Genomic DNA, 25,944 nt, shown 5'->3' with positions numbered 1-25,944 from the left:
TGACGGGAATTCGAACCCACGATCCGTTATGAGGAAGGCACCATAACTACCAGGACATATCAGTTTCTTGTTGTCCTCCCGTTGAACTTCTTATTTAACATATGGGCCAAGACCGGTCCAGTGGTTAGTGTGCCAGACTGTAGAGTTGAGGTTTCGTGATTTGCACTCCGTTACCTCAGAATAAAAAATGATAACAATAGAAATGCGCTCCGTATTGCAGGACCGTGGTTATGTTATAAAAGTGACAGTCAAATCTAGGTTCTTCGATCTGGAAAGGACAATCTAAGATTTCGCAGTAGATGGTGTTGACGAGCTATCTTCCCTGTAGTTTATCGCTTCAAAATAGGGCACAACTAGCGTAGACAGCCTTTATGCGAAATTAAAAAAAAACTACGCATATCAAATACGATTATAATTACATTTTTTCAGTTCTTTTATTTTAGCTCTGTAGACATTTCTTACAACTGTCTCTGGTATAGGAGTTGGACTATCTTTATTACTAGCTTATTACGCGGGTTCGAATCCCCGCCACACCAAACATGTTCGCCTTTTCAGCCGTGGGGGCGTTATAATGTGACTGTTAATCCACTATTTGTTGGTAAAATAGTAGCCCAAGAGTTGGCGGGGGGTGATGATAACTAGCTGCCTACCCTCTAGTTTTACATTGCTAAATTAGGAACGGCTATCGGAGATAGCCCTCGTGTAGCTTTGCGCGAAATTCAAAAACAAACAACTAGATTATTAATTTTTCACATGAAAACGAAAGTTTTGAACCATGTTTACTTTTTTGTTCAATATTTTAAGCAATTATATATATATGATAAAACTTTAAACATGCAACAAAATTCAACATTTTTAATTTTTTTTCAAAGATAAAATAATAAAAGCATAAATATAAATCTTGTTTCTGTCAATGGAAGTTTTGTTGTTGTTTGTTTATCTTTAGTTTCGGTTATTGATTCAGCTTTCTCTCAGAAAATTTTCAAGATAAGCATCTGAAAATCTCGAAAATCTGGCTCAGTTGTAAGAGGTTTAGCGAAATACTCAGAAAAAGTTATTTTTTTAAAACCGTAACAAACTTTTCAGAAGTAATATACAAGATTACAAAGATATTGTATCTTCCTTATTCCGATTAAATACGCCTGTGTAACCACAGATGTTCAATGGTCCTCGGGTCTAAAAGTGCGGTTTTAAGCCAGATAAGATTTTCGTTTCATCAAGATATACGACTACAAATAGTGGACCAATTGAGAATCGTGTCTTGTTATTATCAAGAACCAATCAAGGATTCACAAAGAACGTACGTGATTGACCTGCCATAAAAAAAGAACGGTTTTAGTTGCTGAAAACTTAAAGTTTTCATTTACAAGCCACGATAGCAATTACGCAAGATTAACAACAGACCACGAGAAGTTACTTTAAATTATAAACCATTCAATTATCTGTTTCTTTCTTCCATTAAGACAGTTTTATATATATATATATGTATATCACAAGTCATGAGAGATGGCTTTATTAACAGTCGTGACTCTATTTCAGTGACATGTTCGTTTCATACGATGTTCTTTTGTCATGACATACGAGAGAAGGCAGTTATGAATAAATCAAGTGAAAGTGTTAGTATCGTAATACACAATGGTTATCATGTGAATAAATCATGTGAAAACGTTAGTATTGTAGTACACAACGGTTATCACGTGAATAACTTGTGAAAGTTTTACTATCGTAATACACAATAATTATCACGTGAATAAATCATGTGAAAGCGTTAGTATCGTAATATACAACGGTTATCACCTGAATAACTTGTGTAAGCTTTGGTATTGTAATATGTAGTGGTTATCACTTGAATAATTCGTTGTGAAAACGTTAGTACCGTAATACAGAACTTTTATCACGTCAACATTTCATTGTAGGTAAAGTTAGTAAGTAACGTAGAATAAATGTTCATGTTGAATGGTGTAATTGAAAACGGTTAAGACGATATTCTTAAAACATTTAAGCAGCATCAGTTTAAACAATGGTTCCACTGATTCTATGAGACCTACCAGTTGTAAGAAGAATGCATTGTTTTGCCATTGTAGTGCATTCCTCAAGTTAGCGACGTATCTGTTTCTTAAATTTCGCACAAAGCTATTTTATTGCTGCCTGCACTAGCCTTCCTTAATCACGAAATGATAGACTGTAGAAGGCAGTCAACACCAAGCTGAACTGGACAGTCTTATTACGCCCTATGACGAGGTGGTTAGGGTCGCTCGACTCGAAATCTGAGAGTCAGTGGTTCGAATCCCTGTTACACCCGACATGCTTACCCTTTCAGTTGTGGGGATGTTACCAATGTGACGGTCAATCCCACTATTCGTTGGTAAAATAGTGACCCAAAATTTGTCGGTCAATGTTGAATGCCAGCTGCCTTCCCTCTAGTCTTACATTGCTAAATTAGGGATGGCTAACGCAGATAACCCTCCTGTAGCTTTGCACGAAATTCAAAAACAAACAATCTTATAACTACCCCCATGGCCCTTCAGTGAGGAGCGACATGTTTGTTTTAAGCGGTAAAGGGCGTGAACAACGGTACCATTGACAAAGTGTTCCGCGGTTAGTCTTCCATTCGTAGATGTTGAAGTAACTGATGTATACGTGACTTGGACTTTTTCTAAATTCTCGATTTGAACACATTCTTATTTTATTATATGAGGACATGAGTATTTTGCGGTCAGTGACATCACACTATGTTCTGATAAATTCTGTACTATTGCAAATTTACTCTGGCTAGTATCACGTGGCTTAAATACGACGTTTCAATACTAAGTATAAGTTAGTTAAAGTATCTTATATACCTTTAGGGTTAGACAAAAATATTTTTTTTATTCCTTTGATTACCATAAAAACACCAACTGTTTCTAAAGCAAAAATTGATACGGAAAATATTTCAACACTGTTGGTGACGTTGTCCCGCTTTTCGAGATTTTAATACGTCGATTCTTCATTACATATATTTTAAATCTTGGTTACACATAGATGTTTCACCCATACTGTAAACAGTCTAGCTAGCAGGACAGGCTCAGTCATTTACACAATGTCAGATTAGTTTGAGCACGCTAAACACATACACAACTCTATCAGGTAGAATACGGTGTTATCGATTAAGCTAAAGTAATGAGAGCTGATATTGCTCATAGCTGCAGTCGTAATATGAACCTCATTGCTCGAGTATTGTTATTTTGTAGGGGACACTTACTGATTGAAATCTGATTAGCTAGAACACTAGCGTTCGAAGAGGTCAGAAATGACTACACGAATAAGATTCATTCACACATACACATAAGTTTATATACATATAAGCACACATGAACATAGTCGCCTTTCTATTTCTATCTGAACATTGTATCTGTTGCTGAATTCAATATTTTTATGTCACTCATTAAAGATGATTAAATATACTTTATTTTTATAATTACTGTACCATATGCAATGATACATTTCAATTTCAGTATAGGTAAAGTTGAAATGCATAGCACGACTACATCTGATTTGTGTGGATCTATTTATACCTATCAATACCAGTCTTAAATCATTCAGAATGGTAAGATAGTAGGACGCTTCAAGTAATCACGAGTATCAATGATAATTTTAGGTAAAAATATCTTTATCAGAGGAATGTGACAATAATTTTAATTCATATTTAACCAACCATAAACATATATATATAAATGTTATATGCTATATAGGTCTCTATAAAGTTAACCACTTTAAAAAAATTCCTTCCAGACCATGAGCAATAAATCTGAAAGAAATTTGGCTGGACTTTAACTTTGGACTATTACATCACTAGTGAAAAACTTCAGGCAAAATGTCCTTAATCACATTCTCAGTGATATTATTCACACACACACAGGTGTATAACATAAAGACCTGATAAACCATTCAGGGTAAAACTAGGAACACCCTTCGTGTGCTGCTATTGTCCCCCTCTCTCACACACACATGCAAGATATATAACATAAACCATTCAAGGTAAAACTGTGAACACCCTTCGTGTGCTGGTATTATATCTCTCTCTCTCACACACACGCCGGTATATAGCATAAAGACCTGATGAACCATTCAGGGTAAAACTAGGAACACCCTTCGTGTGTTGGTATTATCTCTCTCTCTCTCTCACACACACACACACACACAGGTATATAACATAAATACCTGATAAACCACTCAAGGTAAAACTGTGAACATCCTTCGTGTGTTGGTATTATCTCTCTCTCTCTCACATACACACAGATATATAACATAAACCATTCAAGGTAAAACTGTGAACATCCTTCGTGTGTTGGTATTATATATCTCTCTCTCTCACACACACACACACAGGTATATAACATAAAGACCTGATAAACCACTCAAAGTAAAACTTGGAACACCTCTCTTGTGCTGGTATTATCTCTCTCTCCCACACATACACACAGATATATAACATAAACCATTCAAGGTAAAACTGTGAACACCCTTCGTGTGCTGGTATTATATCTCTCTCTCACACACACACGCCGGTATATAGCATAAAGACCTGATAAACCATTCAAGGTAAAACTTGGAACACATCTCTTGTGCTGGTATTATCTCTCTCTCTTTCACACACACACACCGTATACGACACGAAGGAATATAATAATTCAAGATGAAATTGTGAACATCTTCCTGGGTTTGGTATTATTTCTAAAGTCGTATATTTTTTTAGAGTTAATAACAAGAAAACCAGATAATAGTATTATTTGATAATTCTATTAGCGTACACGTAAAAGCAAGCTAAAAATATTAAAAATAATTTTATTTCACAATTCTTATTTGCCCGGGCGTGGTTTACTTGTCAGCATATCATAACTGTGAACCCTACGAATCAGGTTCCGCAACCTGTTGTCCCCCCAAAAAGTGCTTCTCACTTTGGAGCCGTAGATACGCTATATAACAGCATTCTGAGATAAGCTGATTTAGTGAAGTTAATTAAATGTTTTATTTAGAGTAACTGGTAAATTTAATTTTATATGATATAATAAAGCTATATATTATGGTGATTAATATTTTCCTTTATTTGATTTGAAGATATCTTTAATACCCTTAAATAAAATTTTACAGAGAAGCAGAATACGATATTTAACTTGACATGTAGCTTTATCCCAAATGTCCGGCATGGCCAGGTGGTTTAGCATTTGATGCGTAAGCTGAATGTTGCGGGTTCGAATCCCCGTCACACCAAACATACTCGTCCTTTCAGCCGTGGGGGCGTTATAATGTGATGGTCAATCTCACTATTCGTTGGTGAAAGAGTACCCCAAGAGTTGACGTTGGATGGTAATGACTAGCTGCTTTCCCTCTAGTCTTACACTGCTAAATTAGGGACGGCTAGCACAGAGAGCCTTCGTGTAGATTTGCGTGAACTTAAAAACACAACCAACCAACCTCCCACACTATACTATCAAAAAATACTTATGTAACTGTAAAATTGAAAAATCAACAAAAGTAAAGACCACAATAAGTGTATTATTGGTAATGATACACCAACATAGGGTTAAACCACAAAACCATGTGTACATGTAGTTAAATAGTTTTCTTTTAAAACAAAATCTTGCAAATGATTATAGGGCTCCTGAATAATTATTTCAAGATGTATTTCTAGCTTTGAAATTTGTATTAAAAAACGTCACAAGTGCTATTTGTTTTCACGCTGCACTTTAAATAACGAAATTTGAAGTTCAGGGTTACTTGAATGTGTGTCAGAAATGCAGTTTAATGATGCCGACTTTTTATATAATGTAAGTCTGACATTCCAACTATCATCGTGAAAAATTCAGCGCTTTTTAGGATTTAGTTTAATCGTAGTGTCTGAACCACTTTTTATTGCATCTTATTGGCAGTATTACTTATTTTACTTTATACATAAATGCAAGATTAACTGCTACTTATATCAGAGTTGCGACAGTTTACGTATACATATATACCCACTCACATATAGTGTTGCTTTGTTTGGTTTAGAATTTATTACAAAGCTACACGAGGGCTATATGTGTTAGGCGGCTCTAGTTCAGCAATGATGGATTAAAGGGAAGGCAGTTAGTCAACACCACCCACCGCCAGCTCTTGGGCTACTCTTTCACCAACAAATGATAGCATTGACCATCACATTATAATATTGTACCTCAGAACGTCTGAAAAGAGGCGAGCATGTTTGGTGACAGGGATTCGAGTTCGTGACCTTCAGATTAAGAATGAAGAACTTTAACTGCGAGGTCATGCCAGACCGAAACTTTGCTTTCAGAACTGATCAAAACGATGTTGTCCGCGACTCAATCCGGTTTCAACCAATTTTAACCACTTTACATGATTTCATTAAGTATTAACATCACTTACTATACTTTTACTGGTCCAGCGTGATGTTGGGCAAACTAAGGTATATTATCTGTACCCTTTCACTTCTAGAATAACCTAACATCCTTATGAGAGTCAGTTGATAAAGACCCAAATTAGAAAACATGACAACTTCGATAAGAGGACCCAGTATATGTTCTACAGGGTTTTAATAGTACAGGAAAAACTAAACAGATTCAGTTCTATTCTAGTTTTATATGTATCCGTATATTTGTAAGTTGAATAATCTATGAGAAGTGTTTTGAAATTGAGAAATATTCAAGTTCGCAACTTATTCAATACCAAACTGTTAGTTTATTAGTTTAACCTAAAATAATTAACAAGCAGGTAATATTTTCATAGGTACCAGTTTTATATATTGGACGTATACAATAATGTTGCACTTTTTTATTCATTTTGAAATTGTTTATTACCACATAATAGTTTTCTGATGGATTATTAATAGTTGTGTATGAATAAACATCCATGAGACAAAAGCTTGCTTCTACAGCGGAACAGCAATGTATTAACGCATGCAAAAACTTTTTTTTTTTCAAAATTACGACTAATCTTTTGTAAACGCTCAGTAATCATGAGACACAGATATTCTCAAAAATCGTTTACAAAGAAAGAAAGGTTATAATCAAAGGTTTTTGTTGTTATACCGCAAATTTAATTGGCGATTGTAGAATAAAGTTAAAACCCAAACACGGTTTACAATAAACTTTGATAGCGTTTACAGAAACATTTTTATATTTTATTTAGACAGATGAAATTACTTTCTGCTTTACTATTAATAATAAAAAAACAACAATAATAACATATATATAATTATTGTCATTGTAATATTTATCATTTGTAGTTTAATATATATTTCAGTATATTGGACTCACTGGTTTGAAGAACACTGATTAAACACATACAGATATGATATAATTAGGGTGTAGCAAAACTACTTAAGATATTAACAGGTATGTCAGAAACTGTTAAGAATTAACAAGGAGATTTACTCTACACAAGATTCTTCTCTTCGTATTCGCAAAAGACATGATTGTTTAGAATAACGTAAAGCTAGGTTTACTCAACGTTTTGCGTGTAATCGGTTCTTATAATTTATAAAAGGTATGTCATGAATGAGCCCCTTTTATCAAATGCCAATATTTTTGTCAAAGTAACATACGTTTTAATATAACACATTTGCTATATTTATTTTAACTTTTCAAAGTCGCCTTAAGTAAAACATTATTAAAAAATTCATACTTTATAGTTGGCTACTAAAATGTCCAGGTCAAAGACAAAGTTCACAACTAAAATACAACACTCCTCTTGTTTTCAAATATCTCTACTATTTCATCTTTTACGGTATATTTTACAACAAACCTCTCTGTTCGTTTTTCAGTGCAACAACAATATAATTTCTTTTTAAAATGTTTTACACATCTTCTAAGTCTATAGACAGAGATTGCGTTTTGGAGAAATAGAAAGCCAAACCAACAGTGACGGATTTTTTCCGGCTCTTTGGTAACGGTTGAAGAGTTATGGTACAATAAAAAAAAATCTGCCAAACCTATTCAATCAGTTATACTCATAGGTAAGGTTACATGTTTAATGTTTCATCAGAATGGAAGACCCATCTATTTTCTTACGATATGCTATGTAAATATATATATATATATATATTATAAAACGAAGAAAACAACGTAATTTCATTTTTTACAAGAGTAAAACGATGTTTGTGAATGATATAACAATCCATATTTCATAAAAATAAATGGTACATATTTCAACTTCTATTTTCAAACAACGTGTATAAATATGATGCAAGAAATAATAAGACGTAATCCTTTTAAAAATGCTTATTTATCATGGACTGATTTAACTATATAATTATCAGTATAAGATCTAAAGCTGTTCTATCTGGATTATTTCTAAACAAATTGCATACGTTGTTTTTACCTAATATATACATTGTTGTTGTTGTTGTTTTGAATGAAGCACAAAGCTACATAATGGGCTATCTGTGCTCTGCCCACCACGGGTATCGAAACACGGATTTTAGCGTTGTAAGTCCGCAGACATACCGCTGACCCACTGAGGGCCTCTAATATCTTCAACTAGCAGTTTAAAACTTTCATTTGTGGCTGTTTATTAAATATTACATAATATGCTATTCATAAGTTACGTTGCACAGATAATTTTGAAGTTATATACTTAAGTGGTATGCAGTCATACCATACATTGTATACCTTCTTATACTAATACAGGAATTTCTAAAACGTTTCATTTAGTCTAATTCTATTCACTTTTCGTATAAGCACGTGGCCCAATAAACCAACGAGGTAATTTACTAAATTTTTAAAACGTTTCATTTAGTCTAATTCTATTCACTTTTCGTATAAGCACGTGGCCCAATAAACCAACGAGGTAATTTACTAAATTTTTAAAACGTTTCATTTAGTCTAATTCTATTCACTTTTCGTATAAGCACGTGGCCCAATAAACCAACGAGATAATTTACTTCTCTCTACCTTTGTTCTGTTGTTCTCTTGGAGATGATAACTGCTTTGCCGATGAAGATATTCTTGCGACGTGCCACAGTTTGAAGGAAGTTCAACGACAGTAAGTCTGAGTAATTAATATCTAGAGGTTTTATGAGAACGGTCAGTCACTAGTCGTTCTGAGTAACTCTGATGTTTCCTGTTAAGTAAGAAGCATTAGATTCACAGAGTACTTCTTGGTTTCTAACGTGTGTCAGCTGACATAAAAACATCTTGACAGATCAAAGCTATTAAATGATTCACAGAACCTGTAGTAGGTTACAGCTCACTGTCCTATACAAGAAACACACTGTTTTGTACCTTTAGACATAAATAAAGATTGTTCTTCTAAATACGTTTTCAGTCTATTCATTTCCTTAACTTAAAGTTAAATTCAGTTGTACTCTGAAATTATTCTGATCAATTTTTCATTATAAAACAGACCTACTTAATATTTGTAAAAGTAATTTGATTTGAGAATACCCCAATTTGTATGGTACAAAGTAGATAGTTGTAACAATACAGAATCTAATGCTAGGCTAGAGGTTAAAATTGAGTCAAATTGAATAATATGCCTGTTTTTGTATAACAAATACCATTATAAATTATTGATTTCTGAATATCTTTTCTTGAAAGCTTAAAATACAACTATATTAAAAATAAATATGGTTGCTGAAGTATCCAACGTAAGTAAAATATAATAATAATAAAAAGAACAAGCTTACAATATCAGTAACGCAAGAACTGAATTTTCTTGATTGATCATTGGTTTGAGAGATACAATTAAAATCATCTAAAATATCAGAAAGAGTTGGAAATTCAAACGTTGGAGAAAGCTACCTACTAGATTACATGGATGGTATATTTGTGATTATATGTATATTACTTTTAACTACTGAATTATGGAGAGTAAAAATTACTAATAACTTAACAAAGAATAATACGTTGGTGTGTGTTTATTTTCTTATAGCAAAACCACATCGGGGTATCTGCTGAGTTTATGGAGGGGAATCGAACCCCTAATTTTAGCATTGTAAAGCAGTAGACTTCCCGATGTACCAGCGAGTAACAATATGTTAGAGAGAGTGAAAAGAATAACTAAGAATTCTTATATCACGCTTACGTTACGTATTTTCCATGGAAAAAAGTACAAGCTTCGAATACGAAAGATAAATAACATAAGACAGACCAGACGTATCTAGACAGTTATATAAATAAGTTACAACACACCTTCTGGTGTGGATAGCCAAGACAGTATGAGGTGTGGAAGAAAGATGTCAAGATCAAATCTATTTCAAGAAAGATACTTTAAGTTCGAGGAAAACAATGTAGTCAAACATTGTTAACACCAAAGGGAACAGGTATTGGCATTTCAGGCTTGCTAAAATCCTTTCAGTGATATTATATGCACAATTATTGCCAGATATTCCAATGTTGCGCTTGAAAAGTTCCAATCGAGAGAGTAATAAATTGCGTATGAAACTTGCATATTATTTTGAGAGGTGGAAACAAGGGATTGGAAAGACTGAAATATGCAAGGTAAATAAGACAGCGAAATAACTGTGGGTTTCTAAGACTACCTATCCTAATGCAAGAAGAAAGGCTAATAAGGCAACATGTATGATAAAAAAAGTGTAGTCAAAGAAGGCACAAACCAATAAAGATAAAACCCTTAAACCTAGAAGGGCATTCAACGTAATGTAAGGGCAAACAACCATAGTAAAAGACAACTATAGAAGAAAAATTGATTTGTTAAACTAAGCAAAGAAGACTAGAAGAATGGTAGGTTTAATTTTGTAAACGAGAATTATGAACAAGGAAGTGTTTGAGTAAATCTTACAAACAGGATAGAGTTAATGTGAGAAAACAGTCCAGTTGTTGTATAACAACTTAAGATCAAACACATCTAACTCAGAATAACATCGAAGCTAGATACTAGATATGAAAACCAATAGCTGCTTATAAATCATCGACCAGGACGTATCACAAGGTTCCCACCACGCATTAAAATCAATTATTAATGATACAAAAGTACAGTTTCTTGTACGAGTTTCTGCACTGTGGTCTTTAGCTTAACAACAAACACGTACTTTGACGTCTGCCAGACACACTTTGGTTAATGCTAGGAGGTTTTCATACAAAATCCTATTCAAAATTTAAGTAATGTTTTTTTTATTTTCATTATGATTATCAACGGGTCTTCTTCTATGTAAAATACATTCATTAAATATACATCTACCACCAGTAGTTTACTAATTTTTATACGAATGCATAACTTATACATTATTTTCGCAGATATGCTGGCATGGCTTTGTGGATATGGCGCTCGACAATTTCTGGATCTTGGGTTCAAATCTTTCCATCCCTTCAACAATGGGGACTTTGTAATGTTTTGGTAAATCCAACTTTTCGTTGGTAAAGAACAACTGAAGGGTTGGAAGTATGTAATTTTTACTCGGTAGTTGCCTTCCATCTAGTCTATAATTTTTTTTTAAAAGCGAACAGTAAGCGCAGATAGCCCTGGAGTAGTTTTGCACGAAATCTCACCAACAAACATTTTTGCAGACAAGACCTATAACTTATTAAGCCATTAATTCTAATCTCAAAACAACCTGCCCGGTAAGTTTTTTTTTTAGTAATTCTAACTAAAGGTATTTAGTGACAACACGTACGGCCAGAAACCAATAAAAAAGAAGAAAGATAATGGTAAAACTAATAAAGGTAATCGTTGGTTGCTCAAGAAGAAATACACGAATTATTTCCAATAAAATAATAACTCACAAAACTTCCAATGCAGTACATAACAATGGAGTTTAGAAAACAACAACAAAACTTCCACATTCATTCAAGTAACTTATTTTACTGAGGATCTACATTTTCACGTGACGGGAGGAGACGCGGGATCGATTCCTAGCCACACCCAACTCTAAAATCTTCTTTCTCAGGACTTTTCTTAAGACAACAACAGGTTGCCAAATGGTACATAGGATAAAAACTAATCAACACTTAGTTATGAATATTGAAATAAAACAAATAAATGTACGAAAAATACGTGGGCTTAGTTGATTGTATGGATTACTTACCATAACTTCGATTAATATAAGATCACCAAAATCTTACCGTAAGTACTTACAATCAACATTTGATGATAAGACGTATGAGTTTCTTGTGGGCGTTTCTATCAGACGTGGATCAAGATGTATATTTATAATGGATCAAGTTTAATGCATATTAAGTTGACTTGGATAGCCTTCTAGAGTAGTTGTAGAGGCATGGCCAGGTGGGTTAAGGCGTTCGACTCGTAATCTGAGGATCGCACCAAACATGCTTGCCCTTTCAGCCGTGGGGACGTTATAGTGTGACGGTCAATCCCACTATTTGTTGGTAAAAGAGTAACCCAAGAGTTGGCGGTGGGTGGTGATGACTAGCTAGCTGCCTTCCCACTAGTCTTACACAACTAAATTAGGGACGACTAGCACAGATAGCCCTCGAGTAGTTTCGTGCGAAATTCAAAAACAATTAATCAAACAATCTAACTTGTAGAGATAGCGAATAATTAGGTGTTTAAAAATATAATTTTGCAGAATGCTTATTTATGGACTTTTGTTTGTATTAGAGCAAAGCCACATTGGACTACCTGCCGTATTTACTACGGGGATTCAAAACCTAACTGTATGTCTGTAAACTTATTGTTTTCCCTTTTGAAGGGGTTAATCGCACATTTGTTTTCCTAGACCCAATACTCTAATCGTCACACACATATATTTTGTATACAATAGGAAATGTTAACTTAAGGAAATCAATGTAGGAGTTTTTAATAAACATCTTAAGTATATTTAAGTATCTTTAAGTACGTTAAGACGCAACTGGATATTTTGAAAATAAACGACTCGTTAGATAAATTCACTATTTTCAGAATGTTCCAGGAAATCCTCTATTCATTTTTAAATACGATGATATCCTTTACTATTGTATTACTTAAAAAAAAAGAATGCCAAAATGTATTTTATTTTGAAGTTTAAAAAAAACGAAAACTTTGTTTCTAAATTTATGTTTTTATACAAAATGAACGAAATGTTAAAAGAAATAATCTTTATAAACACAAAAGCTAAATAAATATGTTAACGTGGAAAAACAGTTGTTTAAAACAAGAAATTACCAAAAGCATCGACCAGATACGTATTTGCGAAATACTTCTCTTCATTAATTGTTGTTTTGTTGAATGAAGCACAAAGCTACATAATGGGCTAGTTGTGCTCTGCCCACCACGGGTATCGAAACACGGTTTTTAGCTTTGTAAGTCCGCAGACATACCGCTGAGACACTGGGGGCACTCTAAATTAAATAAAGCTTTTTGATCTAATGAAACTTTGTATTATTCCATTAATGTGGAAAACAACTGCTTGAAACAGATAATTACCTCAAACAACCACCGAATATATCTTTGCAAAATACTTAATTAGATAAAGCTCTTTGATCTAATAAAAACTTGTATTATTTCATTCTTTATATTTAATGTCATTTCATACTGGTATACGTATGTGTTGTATAGTCCAACTAACGCCCTTTTTTCAATAAAGATAATTCTATGTATGGATTTTACAACACACATATAAAAATTATTTTGACGATAAAGACCCCCTCCCCTTAGAAACCCAGTTAACACACATTATCGTGTGCTGTTTTATTCACATTTTCACCTTCGTGGCTGAAATGGATAACAACTCAATTTAGTCTAAAATTCATTCTTAAAATGTTGTATTTCAACGTCGGTTTATTAATATGGTAAACATAATCAAAACACTCAACGTTTCAGGGCTTAATCCTATGTTCTACATTAATATGGATTTTAACATTTAACATAATGTTTTTCAGAACGGATCGCATAATCGTCAGTTAACATCCACCGTGTTGCGAGAGGTTAGAGATAAACATGGTGAAGGTTTTTCTGTCTAAGTTTGTTACCAGTGGTTAAGAAATCCGTACATTTATAGCGTAGTCTATGAAAACGAAACATTTAACGTTAATCTTAATTTGCTACGTCTTTAACTCCGAAGGTGAAACAAAGTTTTAACATACACCTAACTTCTTGATGACGAGAAACCCAGCTGAAATAAAAGTGTATCTCAGAACGACTGGTATGGGTATTCACACTTTTATTGATAAGGCAGAGAACAACGTTTCGACCTTTTTATGTCATCTTCTTTGTTAATCTGAAGATGACCCAGGAAGGAAGAAACGTTGTTCTCTGTTTATCAACAAAAGTGTTAATACTCATACCAGCCGTTCTGAGATACATCTAACTTCTATTCTTCAAATAAATTATTTATAAAGCAAATGGTTCTTCAAAGAACTGAAATAGAAGGTCTTACGTTTATACTGAAGAAAATAAGACGTCCAGGCCTAATCTGTTATTTGATTCGCTACTTTCACTGCAGCAAGCTAGTTTTGTTTAAAATTCTCAGATCAACAGTGCCGCGCGACAAAACGTAGCAAATAAATAATGTAGAATTTCATACAATGGTGAGACATAAGCAGCGTGTTTAAACTTTATGTATTTTACTTACCACTAAATATCAGTTCAAGGAAATGGTTTATTTGTTTGTTTTGAATTTCGCGCAAAGTTACACTAGGGTTATCTGCGCTAGCCGTCCCTACTTTAGCAGTGTAAGACTAGAGGGAAGGCAGCTAGTCATTACCACCCACCGCCAACTCTTGGGATACTCTTTCACCAACGAATAGAAGGATTGACCGTAACTTTATAACGCCCCCACGGTTGAAAGGACGCGCATGTTTGGTGTGATGGAGATCCGAATCCGCGACTCTCAGATTATGAGTTGAGCACCTTAACCACCTGGCCATATCGGGCCTGAAGCAAATGGAATATGGCATTAGAAGTTTATTTTCTGTAAGAGCAAATTAATTATTTAAGTGATAGGTTATGCATAACTTTGTATGAAGTTAAATTTGTTTTCGTTGCAAATAAATAAGATTATATAGCACTTATACTCGACAATTAAATTACTTTATATTTTAGTCTTTTTTTTTCGGTTGATTGGTTTTACGTAGTTTCAATTACTTAAAAAAATAATTTAGTTTAGTAGGAGCTCATGGATGGGTGAGTAAAAAAAATGACTTAATTTTGAAGATCACGTGTAAAAAGTTGAGAGAGTTTACAGTCTTTGTTTTTCATAAACTGCCGTTTTTCCATCTTGAACTCAAATGTTTTGTTTATACAAAATTTCATGCAACATACATTGAGATGAACCTCGCGAAATATTTTTTCACGGTAAACAAAACAAACAACTTCTCATGAAAAAAAAAAGTCATTCAAGCTCTTTAAAAACAGCTTTTATGTAAGTTTTCGCTATGAGAGTTCTTGGAAATTTCTGTACCTACATATTATCCGAGCATAACTTGATTAAAACAGATTTGTTTTTCTCTTTGACAAAATTATTTCAGTCTTTTGCAACTTTAAACACAAATACTGTTTTTTAAGGATGAATTGAATGGTTATTTTTCCTTTGTTAATACAGCAACAGTAGATTAGTTATGTAAGAATAAATTAAAAATAATTGTTTAAATCAGTTTTAGAAACCATGAACCAGTTGGACTTTTCGATTTTCTAAGTTTCTACATATTTTTTACCAACTAATCCTAGTATTAGTTCTTTTTATCTCAAAACTTGATTCAGTTTATTAAGCAGTTTTGAGCTTGATCAGTTGATTATCACCTTTGAGCAAGTGCTCATACAAATATCTAGCTTTTGCACTAGACTGGTTTTTTTAACCTTAAAGTTTATATAGTCCTCAAGCAAATACACATTGAAAATACATTGGCCTGATTAGAACCATACATTTGTATAAGGTAAACATAAACTGTTACTTTCTTACCAAATGTGCAAGAAATTTTTAAGTTAAACGTCTTTTATTAAAGCATAGGCCTGCTCAAAACATAAAAATACCAGTAGTAAAAAATATGTATGGGCTTTAGTTTGGTTTGGTTTGAATTTCGCGCAAAACTACACGAGGGATATCTGCCCTAGCCGTCTCTGATTTAGCAGTGTAAGACTAGAGAGAAGGCGGCTAGTCATCACCATCCACTGCCAACTCTTGGGCTACTCTTTTACTAACGAATAGTGGGATTGACCGTGAGATTATAACGCCCCCACGGCTGAAAGAGCGATCAAGATTGATGCGACGGGAATTGGAAACCCGCGAATGTATAGGCAAGAAACATCAGTATCAAATATTGGGTAAGCTATTAGAAGACCCTATTGAAGATTGAATATTTGTATAAACATAGCGTGCATGTGTAGAAATAGGCAAAATAGATTATTTTATTTTATAAAATAAATTTCATTACTTTGCTACAAAAATTTCAGCTATTGTAACTACAAGTAGGAACGAATAAACAAAATAACAATGTAAAAATTTACAAAATATCCACTGTTTTGGGAGAATAAACATACGTTCAGTTAGGAGTTCAGAACAAAAAACAACAAAAACACAAGCACTTTGAAAGCAGAATAAAAAAGAAGGAAAGAAGTAATGTGGTGTTAAGTGTTTTTTCTTACTGTCAACGCTGTTGAAAGTTCATTTTTCGTTTAACGTGATTCATATAATTTAATGTTATTTTGTTTTAAAAATGCGATTGATATTATATAAGTTTTCTCTTGCTTCACGGTCCCCAGGTGGTACAGCAGTAAATTTACGAACTTATAACGTTTTAATTCGATGTTCGATTCTTCCGCCCAGCCCAATCTGGCTATTTGTTTCGCGTTTTCACAGTTTAAAGACAGAAAACTAAATTATTACAGACTATTAAACCATTGCTTTTGAAGGGGGTAGAGTAGGGAGGATTTGGCATGGGTCAGCAGTAAGTTTGTGGATTTGTAACACCAAATTCTGGGGCTCGATTCCTCAGAATGAACAAAGTACAAATAGCTTACTGTGTAGCTTTGCACTAAAACAAGTTCACTCAGTAAAGGTAATTCTTAACTTTAAGGCTTATCCTGCTATATCATTTGTGTCTGACAAGTCCTAGTTTAGAAGGTTCAATTCCCCTATAATTTAATGTGCGTTGATCAAGTGAAGAGAATACGGTATCAGAAAACCACACCCTTAACTACAGATTTTTTTTTTCCAAAAGTAAAAAATCGAACCTCATCATAAAATCTCCTGTTTTTTTTGTTCTTTTTTAGGAGGGGGGAGCTCTAGTATTGAGCTAAAGCACAGTTACGCTATCAACAACACGAACCGCATTAATCTGCTCATTTAATCCCAGATGAAGTTTTATTGATCAATATACGTTCCGTTACATGTAGTTCTTTTTTCTTTTTTCCTTTGCTAGGATTGTAAAAGATCCTCTATATCCATTACAATGATTCGGCACTTTCTCGGGGCCTGAGAATATTGTAGATCTTACATTTGTATAAGAACCTAATGGTGTATCCGATATAACATAACGACATTTACATTGACATATCGCATTGGAAACTTTGGAAGCTGATATTATACTTGTATAAATACTGTATCCTATATAAATAATTGAAGCCTACTTAAAGATATGCACAATGAAAAACTTGCGTCACTGGTTTAATTCAACCGTAGCATATGTACCTGCATATGACATAAATGTTTTGTTTAACAACATTTTCATTAAGTTGTGAAGAAAGACTTATTGTTTAAATAGTCTCGAATAACATAGTTTATAATGACTATTGGAAGTACATTTTTAACAATTTTTTTTTTGTATCTGTTTATGATTTACAGTGGCTCAGCGGCAGTTGTGAGAGCTTATAACGACAAAAGTCAGCTTTATATTGCCAGGGTATATAATACACACTCACTAAATAACGTATTTGTTGGCCCAAAAGTTGGTGGTGATGACAGGCTGCCTTCCCTCTAATCTTTCACTGCTAAATTAGGGACGGCTAGCTCAGTTATGTCTCATGTAACTTTCCGCAAAATTCAAATTAAACTGTTTAACGTGGACAAAAAAATCTCTTTTGGCTAATTCACCGATATATTGATGGAAAATTGAAATGTATCAAATAGGTACAGAATTATTGTGTTTAACACAAACTTAAAGGCATAAAAAACAAAGACTGATTACACTTTAAATTATTTTCTGATTGCAAGGTGTTAAACTAACAAAGCTAAAGTAAAAACTGTATTTGGAAATACGGTTGGGTAAAGTTAAATGCGTTTTCAATGTATATGAACACCAAAGATGGCAAATGAAAAGGCAATTTTTTCCAGTAACAAATCGGCCAGGTGGTTAAGGCACTTGACTAGTAATTCGAGGGTCGCTGATTCAACTCCCACAAAACTTGCTTGCCCTTTCAGCCGTGGATGCGTTATAATGTTATGGTCAATCCCACCATTCGTTGGTAAAAGAGTAGCCCAAGAGTTGTGGGTGGGTTGGGATGACTAGTTACCTTCCCTCTAATGTAGTTTTGCGCGAAATTCAAAACAAACCAAATTAATAGCAAAACATTCTGAGACGTAAGTTGAAAAATAAAACAAGGATTCAAAACTTAGTTTATTGAATTTCGTAATTTCTAAGTTTTATTTTCTTTGTAGAGACAAACTTCGTTATCTTTGAGACAGTTTTTAGTTTCATATTATGAGCTGCATTCAAAGTACGGAGTTTGAAAGTAGACACCAAGAAACGTTTGAATAATTCATAATTATTTTAATTATGAATAGGTTTAATAAATCACTACGTAAAAAGAGAGGACTATATACAGTTCTCATCAACAATGAATTTGAAACTTTTTTGCTGTGGAAATTATGAATAAGTTACATCCATTACATTGAAATTCATTTTAAAGTTTAAACACAACTAGATTCTTGATAACAGGTCATAGGACTTAGCATGTCAAAGCCAAACTGTTTTGAATTATGTAATTCTTTATCCAAATAAACTGTAGGAAGTATTACATTAAACTCGGCAATTTTGCGATTCATCTTCGCCATAAAATATAAACGTCTTAACGTGAAATGTTAAGAAACCACAAACTAAGAGCTTCGGAGTTATTTCATTTTGGTTCAGGGAAACTCTCCATAACCTATGTAGGATGAAATACATATTCCTATATATATTTTGATAAAAAGTTTAGAAAAACAACCTTCATTATCTATCTATGTGTAAAAGCACTTTTTTTATTTTAACTAACGTTTCGCCTTTGCGGCTTTATGAGATTTAATATACACAACTGTCTGATATTAGAATGTTCCTTAATCTATATATAAGGAGAACTTGAAGGATCGACTAGATTTTCAATAACAATACGAAAATGCAAACTTAGAGTCTATCCAGTCAATCATTTGAATGAAACGACAGAATTTTACCTTTTGGTCATTCATTAAATGTTTCTACATTTTTTCGATAGATATATATATCTATATATTTAAAGAGAGACAGAGAAAATAATACAGATACAATAACAATCATATATTTATGTGAATAAATGTAGAATATGAGTGATCAATCATTGTTAGTTTGATTGTGATTAATTTACTTAAGCCTACTTTATATTTACATCACGTGTCAATTAGGGTATTTTTGTTATTTAATAATGTTTTTAAAGTGTGCAGATCATGTTGGTTCGGCGTCAGTAATCTACCCTGAAGCGGTATTGTAATTATAAAGTCTCCACAATATGGAGACATAAAAAGGTAGTTAGGCGGAGACGTTAAATATCACTACCCCAATACGCGTGTGTGCGTTGATACATGCCAGAAGAAAGAACGAAGATACGAAGAAAAACACTTTATTCTCTTACAGAAAAGCTAGCCGAATGATTTCTGTGCAATACTGCAAGCGCAGTAGTCAGTTACGAGCAATTACATACACAGAAATAATTCCCAGATAAATTCATTTGTATTTAAGGTATTTACTAACACACACACACACATATATATATATATGTTTGCTTGTGTGTGCACATAATAAAAATGGAGACATGATCATATTAATATCTGAAGAAAATCACACTTTAGTAATGTCTTTTAGAGAACAATGATTTGAAAACAAATTTCGCACTGTAAGGTTGTGTAACTAGAACGGTGGACAAGTTACCTCAACTGCTAAATATAGTTTGTGAAATAAGTTAAGTTCAGAACTTATAATTTAGTTCCAGTTTTAAGAAAGTTGTTGCTCATAATGAAACAGAAAAGCAAAAAGTAAAATAACATGAAAGGGATTACTGCAGCTGGACCACCGGAGTTTGGTGAATATAAAATACTTTCTAAGTCAGCATTTTAACCCTCATATTAGTAACATACCTGTATGAAGATCATAAAATAACTCAGGATACCTAAATTAATAAAGAAGTGGAAAATATTAACCACACGAGCTCCAAAAAAGAAGGCACTCTTCTAACATTTATTAATAATACGCTGTTAGAGCGAGCGCTCACTTTATGAGTGTTATTAAAAAACCATGTATGTTAACGGAAGTATTGTGACATTTGCAAGCAACGTTAACGTACTACGAGCACCAAAACAAAAATGGTGTAATCAAAATGAACTAATAAGTTTTAAGAATTTTGAATAAAACTCTTTTGATGCTACTACTTTCAACAGGGTAACCATTTAATCGTTAAGAACTAATAATAAATCATGCCGTTCTGAACTAATAACTATTGTGTCTGTTTTAGAGTTTTTGCTTCACCAAAATCTGACCAATGGACTACCTGCTATATGTCTTCCACTGGAAAGTGAACTAGAGATTTTAACAGTGTCTGTTTCCTGAACCTACAGCAAAGGCTGCAGAGAACGTCTTTCTATTTATCTCAGAAAGCAATATTCTAATTTATTACAAATTCTGCTATAGCTAAATAACTGAGAAATTATATGTTTTTATAAGGCAAGTAATACTAATATTTGATAAAATACGTCTCTAAATATTTGCTTGTTTTTGAAATTTGCACAAAGCTACACGAAGACTATCTGCGCTAGCTGTCCATAATTTAGCAGTGTAAGACTAGAGGGAAGGCAGCTAGTCATCACCACCCACCGCCAACTCTTGGGCTACTCTTTTACCAACGAATAGTGGGATTGATCGTCACATTATAACGCTCCAACAACTGAAAGGGTGAGCATGTTTGGTGTGACGGGGATTTGAAACCGTGACTCTCGGAATACGAAATGAGTGCCTTAACCACGTGACCATGCTGGGCGCCTGTAAATTTGGAAAATATTTTTGGCGTTCGCTATAAAGACATGAACCGAATCGTTGATTAATTTCCATCTAAATCTAATTCATTGTTTGAGTATCATATATTTTAGCAATTTATTTATTCTCACCTCTTCAGAATGTATTTTAGTAATATAGTTATTCATGCTGTGATTGTTCAAGTAAGCTGATTCATCAATACATCCACATGTTAACGTGTACATGTAAACGTGTCTGCAAAAACGAATTCTCATTAAAATTTAGATTAAAATGACAAACAAGAGAATTTTTTCGACCATAATGATATAAGTCATATTTCTGGAAGCTTTCTGTTCAGCAGTAAATAAAGATTCCTCCAATACAGAAACTAGTTTATTTGTTACGTTTTAAGTTACTGTGCTAGCTATCTCTAATTTAGCAGTGTGAGACTAGAGAGTTTGATTGATTGTTTTGGAATTAAACACGAAGGGCTACCTGTGCTCTGCCCATCACGGGTATAAAAAACCGAATTCTAGCGGTGTAAGTGTACAGACATTCCGCTGTGCCATTGCGGAGCGACTAGAGAGGAAGGCAACTAGTCATCACCACCCATCGCCAACTCTTGAACAATTTTTCTACCGAAGAGTAGTGGGATTAACATAATAACGCCCCCACGGCTGAAAGGGCGAGCATGTTTGGTGGAATGGAAATTTGAACCAGCAACCCTCACTTTGCGAGTCGAGTGCCCTAACCACCTGACAATGCTGGGACTTACACGAACTATTAAGATTCTTCCAACATTTGACAGACACATTCATACATGTAAAGGTGAGCACTATTCAGAACGCAGGCCTTTGTTGTAAAACGTTGAACTTGAGATTTTTTTTTTTTTAATATATAAAACTGCCTATAAAATTATTCGTTTATTTGATCTACTGAGCCTGACATGGCCTAGCGCGTTAAGGCGTGCGCTTCTGAGGGTCGCGGGTCGCGGGTCGCGTGTTATAATGTGACGGTCAATCCCACTATTCGTTGGTAAAAGAGTAGCCCAAAAGTTGGCGGTGGGTGGTGATGACTAGCTGCCTTCCCTCTAGTCTTACACTGCTAAATTAGGGACGGCTAGCACAGATAGCCCTCGAATAGCTTTGTGCGAAATTCCAAAACAAACAAACAAATTTGATCTACTTTTAATTACATGCAAAGACACTCGAGGGCCATCTGTGCTAGTTGTCCCCAGTTTAGTAGTGTTAGACTAGAGAGAGGGCAGATAGTCAATATCACCCACCCCAAACTTTTCAGTTACTCTTTTACCAACAAATAGTAGGATTGACTGTTATAGCATAACGTTTCCACGGATGAAGGGCGAGCATGTTTGGTGACTATAAAACGATATCACTGTAGCTAAATTTTATAGTAAGTATAAGTTTTGTAAAATTAATTAACTATTCGAATCTTTACAAATGTTTTCCTTTGATAGATTGTTTAGGCAGAGTATTCATGATGAAATTTTGTAGAATGGACGGCAACTGCCTGTTGTGGAGATACAAGTGTAGAGGACAACGTTTCGAAAGTCTTCCGCCTTTCGTCTTTAAGTGAGTGTGCATGTGCAAGTGTTGTATTTCCTCCAAATAGAAACAATGATAATCCAACCAATCACAACACGCTCTCCACCAGAACACTATAAAAGACCGACAACACTTGTGTCTCCACAACAGCAGTTGTCGTTCATTTTACAGTTTCATCTTTACAAACGTCGTTGAAAATCTGAATTTTACACAATGTTTCGAGTTTTTATAGGTGTCCTGATTGTCGTTCAGAGAATGAAAGGCAGAAATAAAATATTTTCTAATTTTTGTACTCAGTCGAGAAAGTATTCCAGAGAAGATATCATCGAAATGTTTGTTTGTTTTTTGAATTTCGTGCAAAGCTACACGAGGGCTATCTGCGCTAGCTGTCCCTATTTTAGCAGCGTAAGACTAGAGGGAAGACAGCTAGTCATCACCACCCACCGCCAACTCTTTGGCTACTCTTTTTCCAAGAATAGTGGGATTGACCGTCACATTATAACGCCCCAACAACTGAAAGGATGAGCATGTTGGGTGTGACGGGGATTCGAACTCACGAGCCTCAGATTACGAGTCGAATGCCTTAACACACCTAGCCATGCCGGGTCTATCATCGAAATAAAGCTACAAATATTAAAAATAGAAATAAAGTGGTCTGAGAAGTTGGTTACACTGATAATTTACTTGGTTTGGAGAGCATTTCTAAGAGGTGAACTGAAAAATTATTATATCTAGAGTGTGAAGTTTGTCATTAGCATGTGTAAACAGTGGACTGTGTGTATTGCTATCAGTAGACTGGATTATAAACTACCACATCAGTATTTCTAAATTGTATGCTGTGACACCAGTAGGTCTGGGTAACGGATTATTGTACTGTACTTATAGACTGTATACTATGACATTAATAGGTTCGGACTATTTGCATTACAACATCAGTAGCTAAAATTTGTAGATGCAGCATTTCCAGATCTGTACTGCTGGTTATGGCATTATTGCATGTAGACTGTACGTGGAAATATCAATAGGTTAAAGACGTGTGCTCTACAAGATCAGTAGATCAAGAATGGGCATTGTGATATCATCTGTATACATAATATTGTAACCAGTATTTCAGATAAGTTATAGTGTCATAAAGTACAATTTGTATCTGCTGAATCTGTTTGGTTTGCGAAATCAGTAGACACAAATTGTACATTGCGATGCTACCACATCTGGACTACTGGCCGTAATGTTATTATATCTAAATTAGGCGCTTGAACACAAGTAGATTAGGGCTGTGTGCTCCACAGCATTAGTAGACGACTGTGAATTACTAACTACGATATTATGTCCATATATCGTACATTATAACGTTAATAGAATCGCACTGATTTCCTAGGAACAAGATTAGGCCCAGACATAGATTGGACTATAGATTGTGACATCAGCACATTCTTATTGTGCCTATAGACATCTGTAGATCTTTTAAGTTTTGCTGAAACATCAACAAATCTAGGCAGTATACTGTAACATCATTGAAACATATGCGCTATCAGCTGGTTTAAATTGTCATTCAGACATACACAAGCCTACATCAGTTTAAGTTAGGGAAATGTTTATTTTGCTAGAACAGTATTTCGACAGTCTTAAGATTTAATCATGCATAATTTTATTTCCAGAAAAAGAATTCAACATAACCTATTAAGACGTATAAGACGTAAGTACGTATTAAGACTATTTTTCTTGTCATAGCTTTTGACTACAAATAAACAGTGAACAAATAAACTGCTATGAAAAGCAAAACTAAAAATATACCTCAAATTCAATCATCTATCAAAGAGATGTCTCTGATACGAATAATTCAGGCCACAGTGATACAGGCTCTTTGTGATAAGAATATATAAGTTGGCCCATTAATTAAACAAAGGAAAAGTAAACGATCTAAAATTTAAAAAAATCGAAGTAAAAGAAAATAATTTAGCATTTCTCCTGAACTGAGCACACACGTACAGTTTCAAAATGCGAATTAATAACTTTATCTATAAAGCGCTTAACAACATTTAGATAGTGAGAACATACCTTATTTCATGATCGTGGCGATTGTCCAGTATCACCAGTTACAGTTTTCCTTTGATTGTTGTCTGCAACGTTACAAGTCTTTGAGACTGTCTGACGAGCTACAGACGTTATTGGTAATCTTTAGAAATGGACGAGAGCACAGAAAAAACGAGCCCTCTCGTGTGTTAGCGCCCTCTCAAATGAAAGTATTTCATTAACAACAACAAAAAGCTGTATTTGAGAGTTCAGTTCGATAAGGAATAGAAAAAAATAGACTCATTGAAGGCAGCCTTGCGAGCTTTCCATGAATTATTTCTGTACACACATTACGACTTCTAAAGAATTGGCCTGGCATGGCCAAGCGTGTTAAGGCATGCGACTCGTAATCTGAGGGTCGCGGGTTCGCATCCCCGTCGCGCCAAACATGCTCGCCCTGTCAGCCGTGGGGGCATTATAATGTGACGGTCAATCCCACTATTCGTTGGTAAAAAATTAGCCCAAAAGTTGACGGGGGGTGGTGATGTCTAGCTGGCTTCCGTGTAGCCTAACACTGCTAAATTAGGGATGGCTAGCGCAGATAGCCCTCGTGTAGCTTTGCCCGAAATTCAAAACAAACAAAAAACAATCTGAAGAATTATACAGGTTATGTTTAACCCTTCGTGAGAGTGGGAATGGATCTGATACACACATCTTGCAGTTATGCATGTTTTTTTTTTTTTTTTCATTTTTACGCATCATCATGCAAAGTCCTACAGGTTTCGCTTTAAAAGATCGAGAAATATTATTTCACCACCATCTATTCCAAAAAGTAAGGTTTGGAAATAAGTAAGATAAGGAAGTTTTTATTATAATTAAATAAATATTCGTATTCTTACCTGGAATATGCCGGGTCTTATATTAATATATGATTTATCATATATTGTGAAATTATTATAGGCCGATGCCCTATAAATTACTTACTGCATAAAGGTAATACGCAGTTTGGTCTTCGTAATACCAAAATTAAATTAGTGAAAATTCTGGTTTGTTATGGGAACAAGATATTTTCATACCTACTGAACTATCAGCAACAGCCCGTCATAAAATATAAATATACATAAATTCGTTGTGGATGAGTGAGTTTCCCTATTGAAACACTGTTTGATAGTTAAGTTTTTTTAACCAAGAAATGTGTGCGATCAAAGTTTTTGAAGCAGAAGCTAATTGCTATTAATGTGAAGTTTTGAAAGTGTTTTATGTAT

General features: G+C 34.2%; 1 protein-coding gene across 1 annotated transcript in view; it reads right to left on the bottom strand.

The window, feature by feature from the left end:
* The window catches only part of LOC143256054 (NACHT domain- and WD repeat-containing protein 1-like), a 189,344-nt gene extending 164,458 nt beyond the window's left edge, over positions 1-24,886 (bottom strand). Inside the window, exon 1 of the mRNA XM_076512703.1 lies at positions 24,725-24,886. The gene's annotated coding sequence lies outside the window, so the exon portion shown is untranslated. The remainder of the gene's footprint in view (positions 1-24,724) is intronic.
* Between the last annotated feature and the right edge of the window lie 1,058 nt (positions 24,887-25,944).

This window comes from Tachypleus tridentatus, chromosome 7, assembly GCF_004210375.1.
Source record: "Tachypleus tridentatus isolate NWPU-2018 chromosome 7, ASM421037v1, whole genome shotgun sequence".
NCBI lineage: Eukaryota > Metazoa > Arthropoda > Merostomata > Xiphosura > Limulidae > Tachypleus > Tachypleus tridentatus.
Note: the sequence above shows the minus strand (reverse complement) of the source record. Positions and strands in the feature narration are given on the sequence as shown.